This window comes from Carica papaya, chromosome 5, assembly GCF_054855325.1.
Source record: "Carica papaya isolate Zhongbai chromosome 5, ASM5485532v1, whole genome shotgun sequence".
In the NCBI taxonomy this organism is placed as follows: domain Eukaryota; kingdom Viridiplantae; phylum Streptophyta; class Magnoliopsida; order Brassicales; family Caricaceae; genus Carica; species Carica papaya.
Window position 1 is genome coordinate 5,741,383 of NC_142313.1, and position 13,915 is coordinate 5,755,297.

General features: G+C 31.5%; 1 long non-coding RNA gene across 4 annotated transcripts; it reads left to right on the plus strand.

Annotated features, from left to right (window-relative positions):
• Positions 1-10,536: 10,536 nt before the first annotated feature.
• LOC148253697 (uncharacterized) lies at positions 10,537-12,456 on the plus strand. 4 transcript variants are annotated; one of them, XR_015819312.1, is made up of 3 exons: positions 10,881-11,392; positions 11,515-11,770; positions 12,117-12,408. It is a non-coding gene; the product is annotated as an uncharacterized LOC148253697 (long non-coding RNA). The 4 variants fall into 4 exon arrangements; XR_015819310.1 differs by having other exon boundaries at positions 10,882-11,366; XR_015819311.1 differs by having other exon boundaries at positions 10,882-11,260.
• Positions 12,457-13,915: the final 1,459 nt, after the last annotated feature.

Sequence of the window (13,915 nt, forward strand, 5' to 3'; positions counted from 1 at the left end):
GATTATGATACTGAGTGGGTTGTTGATTCTGTAGCATCCTATCATGCTACACCCAAAAGAGATGTCTTTACTATGTACAAAGTAGGGGATTTTGGCAGAGTGAAAATGGGTAATACTAGCTATACAGACATTGTGGGTATTGGTGATATTTGTGTACAGACAGATGTTGGTTGCAAGTTGACTCTGAAGAACGTGCGGCATGTATCAGATTTACGTCTTAATCTGATTTCTACTAATGTTCTTGACTTAGATGGTTATTACAATATATTTGGTGGTAGAAAATGAAAACTTACTAAAGGTTCAACTGTGATTGCTAGAGGCATCATACATTTACAAGACTCAGATGAATACTATTAGAGATACATTGAATGCATCTAAAGATGATGTTTCACCAGCCTTGTGGCATAAGAGGTTGGCTCACATGAGTGAGAGAAGGGGTTGCAAATTTTGGTAAATAAATCCCTTATTCCCTTTGCAAAAGGTATGAGTCTAAACCCTTTTTATTATTGTGTGCATGATAAACAACATAGAATTTCTTTTACTAACTCGTCTGAAAAGAAAAATAATATTTTTGAATTAATTTACTCTGATGTGTGTGGTCCTATTAATGTGGAAACCATAGGAGGTAGCAGATATTTTATTACTTTTATTGATAGTGCTCCATGAAAGGTTTGGGTGTTTGTGTTGAAAACAAAAGACCAAGTTCTTCAGTATTTTAAGCAATTTCATGTAATGGCAGAAAGAGAGAAACGAACTTCCTTAAAATGTCTTCACAGTGATAATGGTGGGGAATACACTTCAAAGGAGTTTGGGAATTACTATCTACAGTATGAAATTAGACATTAGAAAATAGTGTCTTGTACTCCTCAGCATAATGGTGTAGCTGAAAGAGCAAACAGAACCCTCATTGAAAATATCATATACATGTTAAAAATGACTAATTTACCAAAACCAATTTGGAATAAAGCACTCTACACTGTCTGCTACCTAATGAGTCGATCTCCATAAGCTCCTTTAGATTTTGATATTCTTTAGAGAGTATGGTCTGAGAAGGGCATCAGTTATTCTCATTTGAAAGTTTTTGGCTGTAAGACATTTATGCATGTACCTAAGGAGCAGAGATAGAAGCTTGATGATACGATAGTTTCATGTGTTTTTCTGGGTTATGCATATATAAAGTTTGGATATAAATTATGGAATCCAGTGAAGAAGAAAATCGTCAGGTCCAAAGATGTGATTTTTGATGAGCACAAGACTTTATCAGACTTTGAGACATAAGAGAATATTATAAGTGAATATGTTTCTCTTTCTGTACTAGTTTCTCCTTCGAATAGAGATGCCTTAGATGATGGAGAGTTACATGATGATCAAGGGTTTGCTAGTATGTCAGCATCAGATAATGTTGAGTAAGGGGAGCAGCCCTTTGCATCCCAGGTTACAGAAAAACCTCAACTTAGAAGATTAACTAGAACACATCATTCTTATACTAGATATCTCAGTTCTGAGTATATTACAGTTACTGAAGAGGGGAAGCGAGAAAGTTTTCAAGAAGTTTAGAACCATCAAGAAAAGACTCAGTGGTTGAAAGCAATGGAATAAGATATGAGCTCTTTAAAGAAGAAAAATACCTATGAGTTAGTTGAACTTCCAAAAGGTAGAAAAACTTTGAAAAATAAGTGGGTAGATAAGCCTAAGATGGATGGTAATAAGCTAGTGAAATATAAGACTTATTTGGTTGTAAAAGGTTTCAATCAGAAGAAAGGAATTGACTTTGATGAGATATTTTCTCTTGTTGTGAAGATGAGCTCTATTCGAGTAATTTTTGGTTTAACTGCTAGTTTAGATCTTGAGCTTAAACAATTAGATATAAAGACAACATTCCTTCATAATGATTTGGAGGAAAAAATCTACATAGATCAACCAAAGGGATTTGAAGTCAAAGGGAAAGAACATATAGTTTGCAGGTTAAAAAATAGTTTGTATGATTGAAATATGCTCCGAGATAATGGTACAAGAAATTTGATTCTTTCATGGTCAGTTATGGTTACACTAGAACAAATGCAGATCATTGTGTGTATTTCATGATATTCCCAAATGGTAAGTTTGTCATTCTATTGCTTTATGTTGATGATATGTTGATAGTAAGAAGAGACACTACACAAATTAGTGATTTGAAAAAAGAATTATTTGGCTCTTTTGATATGAAAATTTTGGGACCAATATGACAGATTTTGTGTATGCAGATTACTCGTGACAGAAAAGCTAAAAAGTTATGTTGTCACAAGAAAGGTATGTTGAGCAGGTTCTAAACAGATTTCATATGAAGAATGCTAAGCTAGTTAGCACACCAGTTACTAATCACTTCACACTTAATAAGAAATTATGTCCTACTACTCAAAAAGAAAAAGAAGAAATATCAATTGTTCTTTACTCATCTGCAGTTGAGAGTTTGATGTATGCTATGATTTACACCTGACCAGATATTCATACTATTGGTTTGGTAAACATATTTCTTTCTAATCCTGGTAAAAGTTATTGGAAAGTAGTAACAAATAAATTTTCAGATATTTGAAAGGTACTTCTAAGGTGTGCTTATGTTTTGAAGGTTCATAACTAATTCTAGAGAGATATGCAGATGCAGATATAACATGTGACCTTGATAGCAAAAAGTCTACTTTAGGGTATATATTTACTTTTATAGGGGGAACTATATCATGGAAGTCTAAATTGTAAAAATGTGTTGTCTTATCTACAATTGAGGTAGAGTATATAACTTTGACTAAAGCAGGAAAATAAATGATTTGGATGAAAAGATTTTATTAATAATTGAGTTTGAAGCAAGATGAGTATGTGATGAATTGTGATAGTTAAAGTACTCTAGATTTGAATAAGAATGTTATATATCATTGTCGAACTAAGCATATTTATGTGAGATACCATTGGATACAAGATGTCATAAATAATAAAGATACGCTATTGAAAAAGATTCACACTAATAAAAATCCAACTAACATTTTGACTAAGGTAGTGACTCATGATAAACATCAGTCTTGTACCAAAAAGGTGGGATTGATTAGACATTGAGTAATGTATGGTGGATATCTCCTCATGGGACGGAGGGGGAGTTTGTTGGTTATGTATCCAGTCCAAAACAGTAAATTAGTAATTTAAAAGACAAAAAATGAATTAGGGCTGTAGTTTCCTCATATATGTGTGTGTGTGTGTGTTGCGTGGAAGAAAAAACAGAGTTAGAGAGAAAGAGAGAGAGGATGTGCAGCAAGAAGAAAAAAGGAAGAAGAAGAGAACTATATATATACATATATATATATAGTTGAGTGGCTACCAAGAGAAGAAAAAATAAGTGGTTTTCATTCTCTCTTCTTGGCGATGTGACATCAGAAATTTCGTCTTTTTTAGGAGAGTTTAAATTTAATTTTGTTTACCTCTTTCTTTAGTTCTGCACTAAGAAAAGGTTGTTCTTTCTGTTCTGGATTTAATTATTGATGGATTACTTTCTACTTATTTTCATTAATAGTGGATTTGATTCGAAGTTTGACTCGTGATTTTTCTCTTTACATTGAAGGATTTTTCACGTAAAATTCTGTGTCTATTTAATTTTGTAATTATTATTTGCTTATTATTTTTATTTGGTTGTGCATCAATTTAGTTTGGAGTTATGGTTATCAGTTCCTGCTAATTAATTTGGAATTGACTTAATTTACACAATTAATTTTATCTTTGTTCGGGACCCAACGGGGGGGGGGGGGGGGGAAGGAGTATAAAAATGATGTAGAAGCTTAATACCAGTTAACCAAACCTAAATAGTATCAAAATGATCCAAGAAGAGGTAGATGTGGAGGTTATGTAGGACGTGAGCCAATGTAGTGGTATCTAATGGATTATTGTGAGCCCAATGGAGTGATTAATAAACATAATAGTTATTTTCTAAGTGGATATAATTGATTCTGAACATCCTAATTAAGATTGAGGTAAATATCATCTAAAATAATTTGTCAATGTTTTCTTTCTACATTAATTAATAAGTATTCAAGGGCAAGGAGCCGCATGAATCGACATACACATTTTGGTTTAGGAAGCGTGCAAATGGTCTTTTAATGAACTTGAGTGTGAGCTTCATGAGGTGACTTAAGGAAAACATATGTCGATTTCACCAGTAACACCTAATCAGTAGAATGAGGCCTAATCGATATAAGGACCCTATAGTGTGATAGCTCGAAAATACCCCCGAGTTAATTTCTTAGGTTTGATATATTTAATTTAGATTTTATATGTGTTTAAAAATATATAATAAAGTTAAGGACATACTTTAGAATTAAATAGAAAAAGGATAAATAAGGATGAAATAGTTAGAATAAGCATAGAAAAAGGTGAGAACCTTGTAGAACAAGTGGTATAATGAAAAGTGGTAACTTTTAGATGAAGTGACATAATAGAAAGTAACAATTTTTAGATAAAGTAAATAAAGTGACACAGTACAAAGTAGTAATTTTAGATGAAGTGGCACGTAAAAAATTATAACTTTTTAGATTTAGTGAAATAATGAAATATTACAACTTTTATGTGAATGGTATGACGAAATGGTCGCAACCTTTCTCTCGTAGCTCTCTACTCTTATAAATAAGGGATGAGAGAAGGGAGGAAGAGACATTTCTGGATGAGAAAAAATAGTGAGAAGCATAGAAGTGAGGAAAGAAGAATGAGTATGAAGTGTGTAATTTTTTAAAGTATTGTGAGATTTTAGATAAAAATCTTAGAGAAAATCTGCTAACTTCGTGAGAGCAAAGGAAGAGGAAGAGAAAATGAGGAAGGCTCATAGTCAAAAGAAAATTATAAACCGTTAAAAAGATAAGTCTTTTCTTAAGTTTTGAAATTCGGTTTCTCTTTAATTTTTGGGATTAGTTTGAGTATTTTATTAGATATTTTTGAGTTAAAAAAAGTGACAAAAAATCATCTCGAAACTCTGTTGAATTTTTAAGAGAAAAAAGTCATAAATAAAGTCAAAACTCTACTAAAATTAAGATTATGACTGCTAAGCACCCAAGGTAAGTGGATATTATGGGTTCATCAGTTTTGAAGTATTTTACGTATTTTCAGTATAAAAATGTGAAAGTGTTCAATTTTTTTTTTCGTATTTTTTAAGTAAATAAATGTTAAAGTTTTATTTCGATATAAGTGTTATTTCACTTTTTGTTTTCGAAATATAATTTTGATATATATGCATCACTCATTATGGAAAGAAATTATTCTGAGAGCACTTGCATTATACTAGACTTCAATGTGGCCATACATAACTGTTCCGTATTTGGGTGTATTGACGAAGTGATAAGTGTGTACCCATACATAACCGTTCCATAGTTGAGTGTATGAAAAAACAGTATGATTTATGTGTCCTAACCATTCTGCGTTCAAGATAACAATATTTCAAGGTACTAATGTATGTCGTTTCGTGTTCAAGTACATAGAGAACTAGCGATAAGTATGCGTGCCTACGTATAATGTATGGTAACTGATTGATCATCTATAATAGTGATGAAGTATACAACAAACAATTGTAAATCTGTTTTTTTATTTGTGCATTCATCTTCTGATTCATATATATGTTTTGGAAAAATTATATACTATATATTTTATTGTGTGTAAAGAAAATATATATTGCATGTATTATATTGTGATTTTACAATATCGCTTATTGGATATTTTATCTCACTCACCTATCACCCTCCAGATATTGAAAATACCGTTGCAGAGTGAGAAATGATACGGAAGAAATTTTTGAAGTTAAACTCTAATATTAAAATTATTGTTTTGTACTTTTTTTAGTACTGTAAGTAAGAAAATTTAGAGTCTCGTATATATGTTTATGTTTTACATTTAAGGGATGTAATACTTCTGTGATTCTGTTATGATTAATAAACTTAAGTTATTTTACTTAACTTTAGTTTATGTTATTTAAATAAGTATGGTTTGGTCATTACCCTATAAGATGGGTTATGGTCTGTGACAGCTAGAGCCCCTAACATAGGCAAATGCTAGACACAATGATTGAGAAAGAAGATCTAAAATAAGTTTATGACACCTTTACTGTTGATGTGTAAGCTACGTAACATATAGAGAATCAACTTTCAATATGAGTTGTATATGCCTTTTTTACCTCGAGGCAATCCCTTATGGTGTAAACAATATCTTCTTTAGTGGTGTAATATATGAGGCAAACATCCTTTCAAATAATGTGTCATTATTTTTATATGCATTAGATAACAAATATTTAGGGGCAAGGAACCAAATGAAATGGCATACTCGTTTTGGAATATGAAGAGTCTAAATGGTCTTATAATAAACCTGAGTGTGGGCCTCATGTGGTGATTTAAGAAATGCATATATTGGTTTCACTAATAATAGTACATCACTATAATGAGGTCTAATCGACTTATTGATATGAGGGCCTTCTAGAGCAACTCTAATGTGGGCAAGCGTCAGATGAAACGATTGAGGAAGAAGGTTTATAAACACATTCCATTTCTATGAGCTACTAGGTACATATAAAAATGAACCCACCTATTTGAATGTTGAACTGAAAAAAAAAAAAAAACAAAAACAAAAATTAGAGATGATAAAATTAGGGTGAATGTCCAAACCAAATATTACTTCCTAACTTTGACATGTTTTTCATCCCCTTATTTCCTGTCAAAACTCATATTAAAGGATTTGAACACACTTGAGAAGGATCTTTTAAGTAAATGACCCTTAAAAAAAGGCAACAATTAATATTTAAGACATGCAATGCCTCGAATCCCAATAACGAGGTATAGACATACTCATGCTATTTTAAACTAGTGGGATCCGTGAAACAGTAATATGCATAGTTTTAAAATTAAAATAAAACTGATCATCCCTTGCAATATATACAAACTTGTATATATATAAACATGATATTAAAACAAAATGGTACACTACCCTTAAAAACATAAATTTACAAATGATTAGGGTTCCTTCACGTGTCCCCCACTCGTTCAACACTTACTCTGAATTTACCTGATTTGTAAAATATCATAGTGAAATTTAATGAGTTTCACCAGTTCAGTAAGTATTATTATCATTCTAATACTCTAATCAGGCATCATGTACACACATACATGTAATAAATGCATCAATAAAAGTTTTGATTCTAAGATTCTTTGTAAAATTTTAGTGATGCTTTCTGTTTAATGGTCTTCACATCTAATGGTTTGCTTAATTCTCTTAATTTTTATCTTATAACATCATATTAATTTTTATAATATGATTTTTCACACATAAGGTTCATCTTGAAATTCACATATACACATTTCTACTCAAATATCAATTGAAATTTACATATGCACATTTCTACTTGAATATCACATTTAGAGTTTCATCGTGTGATGTTGTTTTTTATCGTCATCAATGAGAGGCAATACAGATCTCCTCACTACATGGATAACACTCACTCATATCACATATTGGTCACAACAATACATTCGTTAAGTGACCAGAAATACATCACACACATATCTACGCACATTTGGATTAAATTATGTATCTTTATCCATGAATAGGTTCACCACACTTACCACTAAATTCAGTCACATACACTCCCCTCCCTCATTATACGACTAAACGAGTATGGCTTTAGGATCCTTATATTTTGTACTCTTACCAAATTTCCTTTTTTTTCAATTCATTCATCCTATTTATTTTATCTAATTCCTCTTTTTAATTAATTTGTTATTTCCTAAATGCCTTTTTCTTTTTATTCTATTTATTATAATTTAATTTACTCCTCTAATTCTTTTTTTTTTTTATTTAGCAGAGTTTTTCATTATTAATTTACTTTAGTTCCTTTTACTTAATTCCTGTACGTAATATAGTTCTTCCTCTCACCAATTCCCCTCGCTTGTTCCCTTAATTTTATCGATTTCGTTATTGACATCCCTAATTATTTTTTTCATCGATGCCCTTAATTCTCATTAACTTTTACTTCATGTTTTGCGTCTTGCTCAAACTGTTTTCACGCCACGAACTCAGATAATTATACAATTATATAATTACATGAATTTAACTAACGCCAGAAAATCTTAAGCAATGCAACGAAAGCAAAAGTTCAAGTGTCCTGAACTCCATTCCCGGCCATCCACACTAATTGTGGACTCTTTCTCTCGAATGAGAGGAAACCTGATTGGGGTTTCCTTTATATGGCCCTTGCATCCGCCGTCCGATTGCTGCTCAATCAATATGGGTCATTAGTTTTAAGAGTATTTATATTTCTTTTATCATTTTTTAGATCTTGGTCGTTGGATCTAGATTTTGCGATCTGAGCTGTTCACCCTGTCCATTCATCTGGATCATTCCTGCCGTTCACTCTATAATTGATAATTTTCAAATGTTAACGGAGCTCAATGAATATTTAGTTATTATTTTTATTTTATAAAACATGTGATCAGAGGGGGGGAAAAGCAAGCAAACAATCTTATAGTCCAAAAAGGAAAGAAACACTCTTAAGACTGCCATCTTAAGTTACCATTTCATTTATACTAAAGATATTTTCAAGATCCCAATCAAGTGCAGTAAACACTATCAGTCCACATATACACCTCCATTTGATAATCAATTCAGTTTTTTTTTTTCATTTGTTGAAACGACTGTCACAGGCTCTAACATAGTCAACCTTAAGATTATATATTTGATTTTTAGTAGGCTAAAGATCAAATGCATAATCATAAGATTGACTGTATTACAACCTGTAACACTTGTTTCAACAAAGGAGATGAGGATTTTTACCTTTGTGGATTTAAACATAAGCTGCGCAGGGTAATTTAGAAAGACCAAAGACCCTTTGGTGAGGCCATGAGATCCCATAAGAACAACAGAGTTTGACATAGGTTTTCCATGAGTTGATCATTTGCTTGAGGGTGAAGCTTTGGAGGTAAATCAAAATTAAATTCACAAACCCTTAAATAAACGTGAAGTATCAATGGTTGCTGTTAAATAAAAAAAAACATATACACATCAAAATTCCTGAATGGCAGCCTATTGTATACATATTCATGAAAAATTAAGAGAACCGTAAGCTATTTCGACTTACTCAAAATAAAAATTTAAATAGATATCAAATTTGTTCGTAACTGTGTCTCACTTTTTTCTCTCTCAGAACTCTTAAGCAAATTCTTGAAAAATCAAACCATCCTTCCCCTAGAATTTTTTTTTCTTGATTTGATGTGATATGAAGTAGAGTACTATATAATTTCTAAAATGATGTAACTAAATTATATTACATTTTTAATACACCTGAAGTTGTGATTATCTTAATTTCTCCTGAAAATTAGATTGCCTTTTGTGTTTGTTGACAAATTAATACCGGTAATTGTGAATAATAAATTTAATTGTAGTGAATAAAAAATAAATTATCAAGAAAACAACAAAAATAAAAATACAAATGTATCAAAACGGAAAAAATAATTAAATTAACAATTGAATTTCAGAAACAAAAAGATTTTTAAAAAAATTATATTTTATTATTAATGAAGATAATTTATACTTTCAATTTAAAATTAAGGATAAAGGAAATGATGTTCCTGCATTAAAATTAGAAGGCCATATGTTTAGTTTAACTCAACTTATATAAGATGATTAAAAATATTGTTTCTTAAAGCTATCTTCCAACGCTAAGCGCTTGGATTTCTTGCGTTGCCATCATAAAATTATTCTGCTTCAATGAACTTATAAATAAATTATGCCCAAGAAGTTAAATGGGCTTTTTATGGGTTGGATTATACGTTCAGTGGCTTAGTGCTGCAATGATGTATCCACATTCATATGAGCAGTTCGGACATGCTACTCTTCAGGTAGTCTGTAGTCCCTCCTTCCAGTTTGATCGTAATATCTACAGTGATTTTGTTTCTCCAACTCGTAGGCCGAGACTGTTTTAAGTAACACAATCCTTTTAGCGTCTGGGATTCTAAATGCTTTCAGATGGTGAATGAGCAATGTATATTTGGATTTGGGAATAATTGATTTAAAGACCAAACTGGCTTAATAGAGGTGAAGGTATGAGCTTACTCATCTAATTGTAAGCTGGTTAGCTGAAAATAAAATTTGAGTTTTGGTGCTAGCAGCTGTCTTGCTTTCAGATCGAGTTCTGTTTCTTGCTGGTTTATCCATCAAGTTTGTTGTTTATAACTTAATTAAAATATAATTTTTTTATTTAAAATTTGTTGTTTATATTTTAAATTAGTTAGCTTGTTTTTGCATTTTGCAGAAGTCCTTGTAATTTTGCTATGATATATATAATCAATATTGCAAACACACGTGTATACGCACCCACAGATATGCAGCTTCAACTACAACATGCATAAAAGTTGCCATCTTAATCAACCTCATCGATCTGTATGATGGGTGGGTTGTGTAATTAAATTCAAGACTATCCCCTGGCTTTTCTTTCAAGTAAATATGATATATGACATAAATGAATAAAAACGCACTTAAAAGATGAAGGTAATCAGAAAATCAAAACAAAATTGTATGATTCTGATTTTACTTTGGTAAAAACAGGAGCTGACACCTGCATTTTGATGGTGGTACAGCTCATCACCATTCCACTTGTGTATATATACTTATCGACTTGCAAAAACCAGAGGATGCCAAAAATGCATCACATTTAAAACCATGGATCACTATCTTCTGGACTGCGGTAAGCACCATCAGTTCAGAACTACACCTCCATTTGATCATCAATTCAGAGGAATGGCGGGGTCCATTATTATTGCCATCATCGACCGATCTCACAAAAGATTAGCCGCAGGTTATAAACTTCTCCTGCTCTATAAATATCTCACTCTTAAATCCTCTCGCTGTAAATACAGAGACTTCTTTCCCCTTCTTTCTTTCTCTTTATATTTTCAACCAAAACCAGCCCTCAGTTTAATTTTCTAATTTCACAAAAATTGGAGCAATGTATATGTATAATATATATATATATACATATTTATAACACTTGGTAGGTGGATCTGAGTATGATCCTGTTCAAAGTAGACGGAGTAGGGGACTTGCTCTAATAAATGAAACGGAAAGCAACTGTCATCCTTACCCATTCATTTATTGCCAAAGGTAAACACCATCAGTCCACAGCTACACTCCAGTTGATCATCAATTCAGAGGTTTAGTAGCAGCTTATAAATAGCTCTCCCTGTAAACAACGTACATGGAAAGTTGAGCAGTCTGCTCGGTAAGTGATGATATTGCAAATACTTATTTTCCACAACATTCAGAGCAGCTCTTTATAATATTCATATACTGATCTAGTAGTCAGCTCAGCTTCAGCTTTCATCCAGGTGTACATACACACATACATACATATGTAAATAAATGTTCATGGTATTATAAACAGATATATATATATATATATATGTACATGTACATGTAAGTTATATTCTTTCTTCTGGGTATTATTTTTTTCATGGTAATACGTGGAAATGGCAGCAATTATGTGGAGTAGGAGCAAGAAGAATTGGAGTGTTTAGTTTACCTCCAATTGGGTGTGCGCCATCGCAGAGAACACTTGGCGGAGGACCAAATAGGGAATGTTCAGAGAAAGCTAACCAAGCTGCACTAGTCGTCAACTCCAAACTCTTTGATCAATTGAATTCTCTTCGGAAAAAGCTTCCAGGTTCCAAGCTTGTCTGCGTTGACGTCTACAATTCACTGCTTTCCCTCGTCCAAAACTCTGCTCAATATGGTACAAACATATCTATTCACTCATTTATTTATATCTTTACATGAAATATTGTTTCGAGTTAGAATCTACGTAACATCAGAATTAGCGACGTTACTATCTCTAAGATTATATGCATGCCAGATTTTAGGTCTGGTCGGCTGATCGTAAATCCTTCATTTGCAAACACGGGATTCAGTTTGTCCTGGTAGATAGCACAAGCACTTTGTCGACTAAACTAATTTGATCTCTCTGTAATAACGAATTTGGTGATAAATCACATTTCCTTTGTTGAACATTGATTTTGGTTGGTGTTACATTGTGGGATTCTAAGATGTGTTTATAATTTGCAGAGGTTTTATGGTTTCAGGTACTGCCTGCTATGCTAATGGGAGTACACAGATGAATTTTCATGTCCTGTAATTTCCATCATTGATTTCCCAGAGAAATGGTGAAATTGGAACCTTAGGTTTGATTAACAACACTTGTTTTGCAGATGGAGGTGCTGTCTCAATCGACTGTACTTGGCTTGCCCTTTCTGATTCCACCAACTTTTCTCCTATCCATAAAATTCCGTACGGTATACTTGTTAGCTTTTGAAGTGTTTGTGATGTTATAACCATGCCAATGCAATTCAAAATAAAGTTATAATTCAGAATTCAGTCTTCGATTATGAAATTCAACATAAAGTATTGTATTTATGCTCTGAACTTTCCACTCCAACCATCCTTTAGGGTCAATAATGTTATCAAATAAATGATTACATGATAACAACTTGAGAGAAATTGTATGAGGGTCATACAAAAACTGGCCAATGAACTTTTCGAAGATCATCACTACCTATAATTGTACAATTTTGAAAGATAGTCCATGTTTTTCCTTAGTTATTATTTCTTTTTCGTGTTGTGATTGTGTTGGACTGTCCTTTAAGATGAATACGTGCATATATATTGCAGTTTTGAAAAATTATTTTTGCATCGTCAAATATAAAATCAACAGTACCATAAGTATTACAATCTTTAAGGAATTGTGACATTTGTGGTACTGTTGATTTTATATTTGACGATGCAAAATTTTTTTAAAAAAATTGCAACATATATGCACTTATTCCTCTCAGTGAATGGTCCAATACAATCACGGGACAAGAGAGAAATAATAACCAAAATAAAATGGGGATCGTCTTCCAAAGTTGTATAGTTATAGGAATTGATGATCTTTGAAGAAATTCATTATTAGGCAAAACATTTTTTGAATTATCTCTGGCAAGTTATGGTCAAACAATCATTCATTGACAATGTTATTGACCTTAAAGAATTGTTAAAATAGAAAATATCACAACATAAATACTATATTTTAGGCTGAATTTTATAATTGAGGATCAGACTCTAACATTATTGGTAGAGTGCGTAAACCAGATTATAAGATCGTAATTAATTCAAAAACTAAAAAGTTGGCCAAATTTTATATATGGGAGAAAGTTGCGTTCCTTCCAATTTTTTTTTTATTTTATTTGATACGGAATGAAATAGAGTACTAAACAATTTATAAAATGAAGTAATGAAATTATAGTATGGATTATTTTAATTTCTCCTAGAAATTAGATTGCTTGTTGTGTTTGTTGTTGACAAATTAATACCAATAATTGTAAAAAGAGAATAATAAATTTAATTATAAATGAATAAAAATTAAATTATCAAGAAAACAAGGAAATAAAAATACGTATTTATTGAAAGGGAAAAAATAATTAAATTAATGATTGAATTTATAAAAAAATTTGATTTTTTAAAAGTTATAATTAATTTTTAATGAATATAAATTTATATGTTTAATTTAAAACTAAGGATAAAGGAAATGATGTTCCTATCTTAAATAGAAGTGTACATTTTTAATTAATTCAACTAATTTAAGATAATTAAAAATATTGGTTTATATAATTAAAAAGAAACCAAAACTTCCCTTCAATTATTTGCTACTGCTTTCTTTTTTAGGTTATCTTCCCCACTTTTTTCTTTTCTCGTCATAATAAATTTTTTCCGCTCCACTGAATTTATATATGGATTAATGCTCAAGAGAATTAAGGCTTCGAAAAATGGACTTTTAAACACTACATTTAAATAATCTCTGTTTGGTGCGTGCATGAATTGGCTTACAACACTTACAGCATAAGCT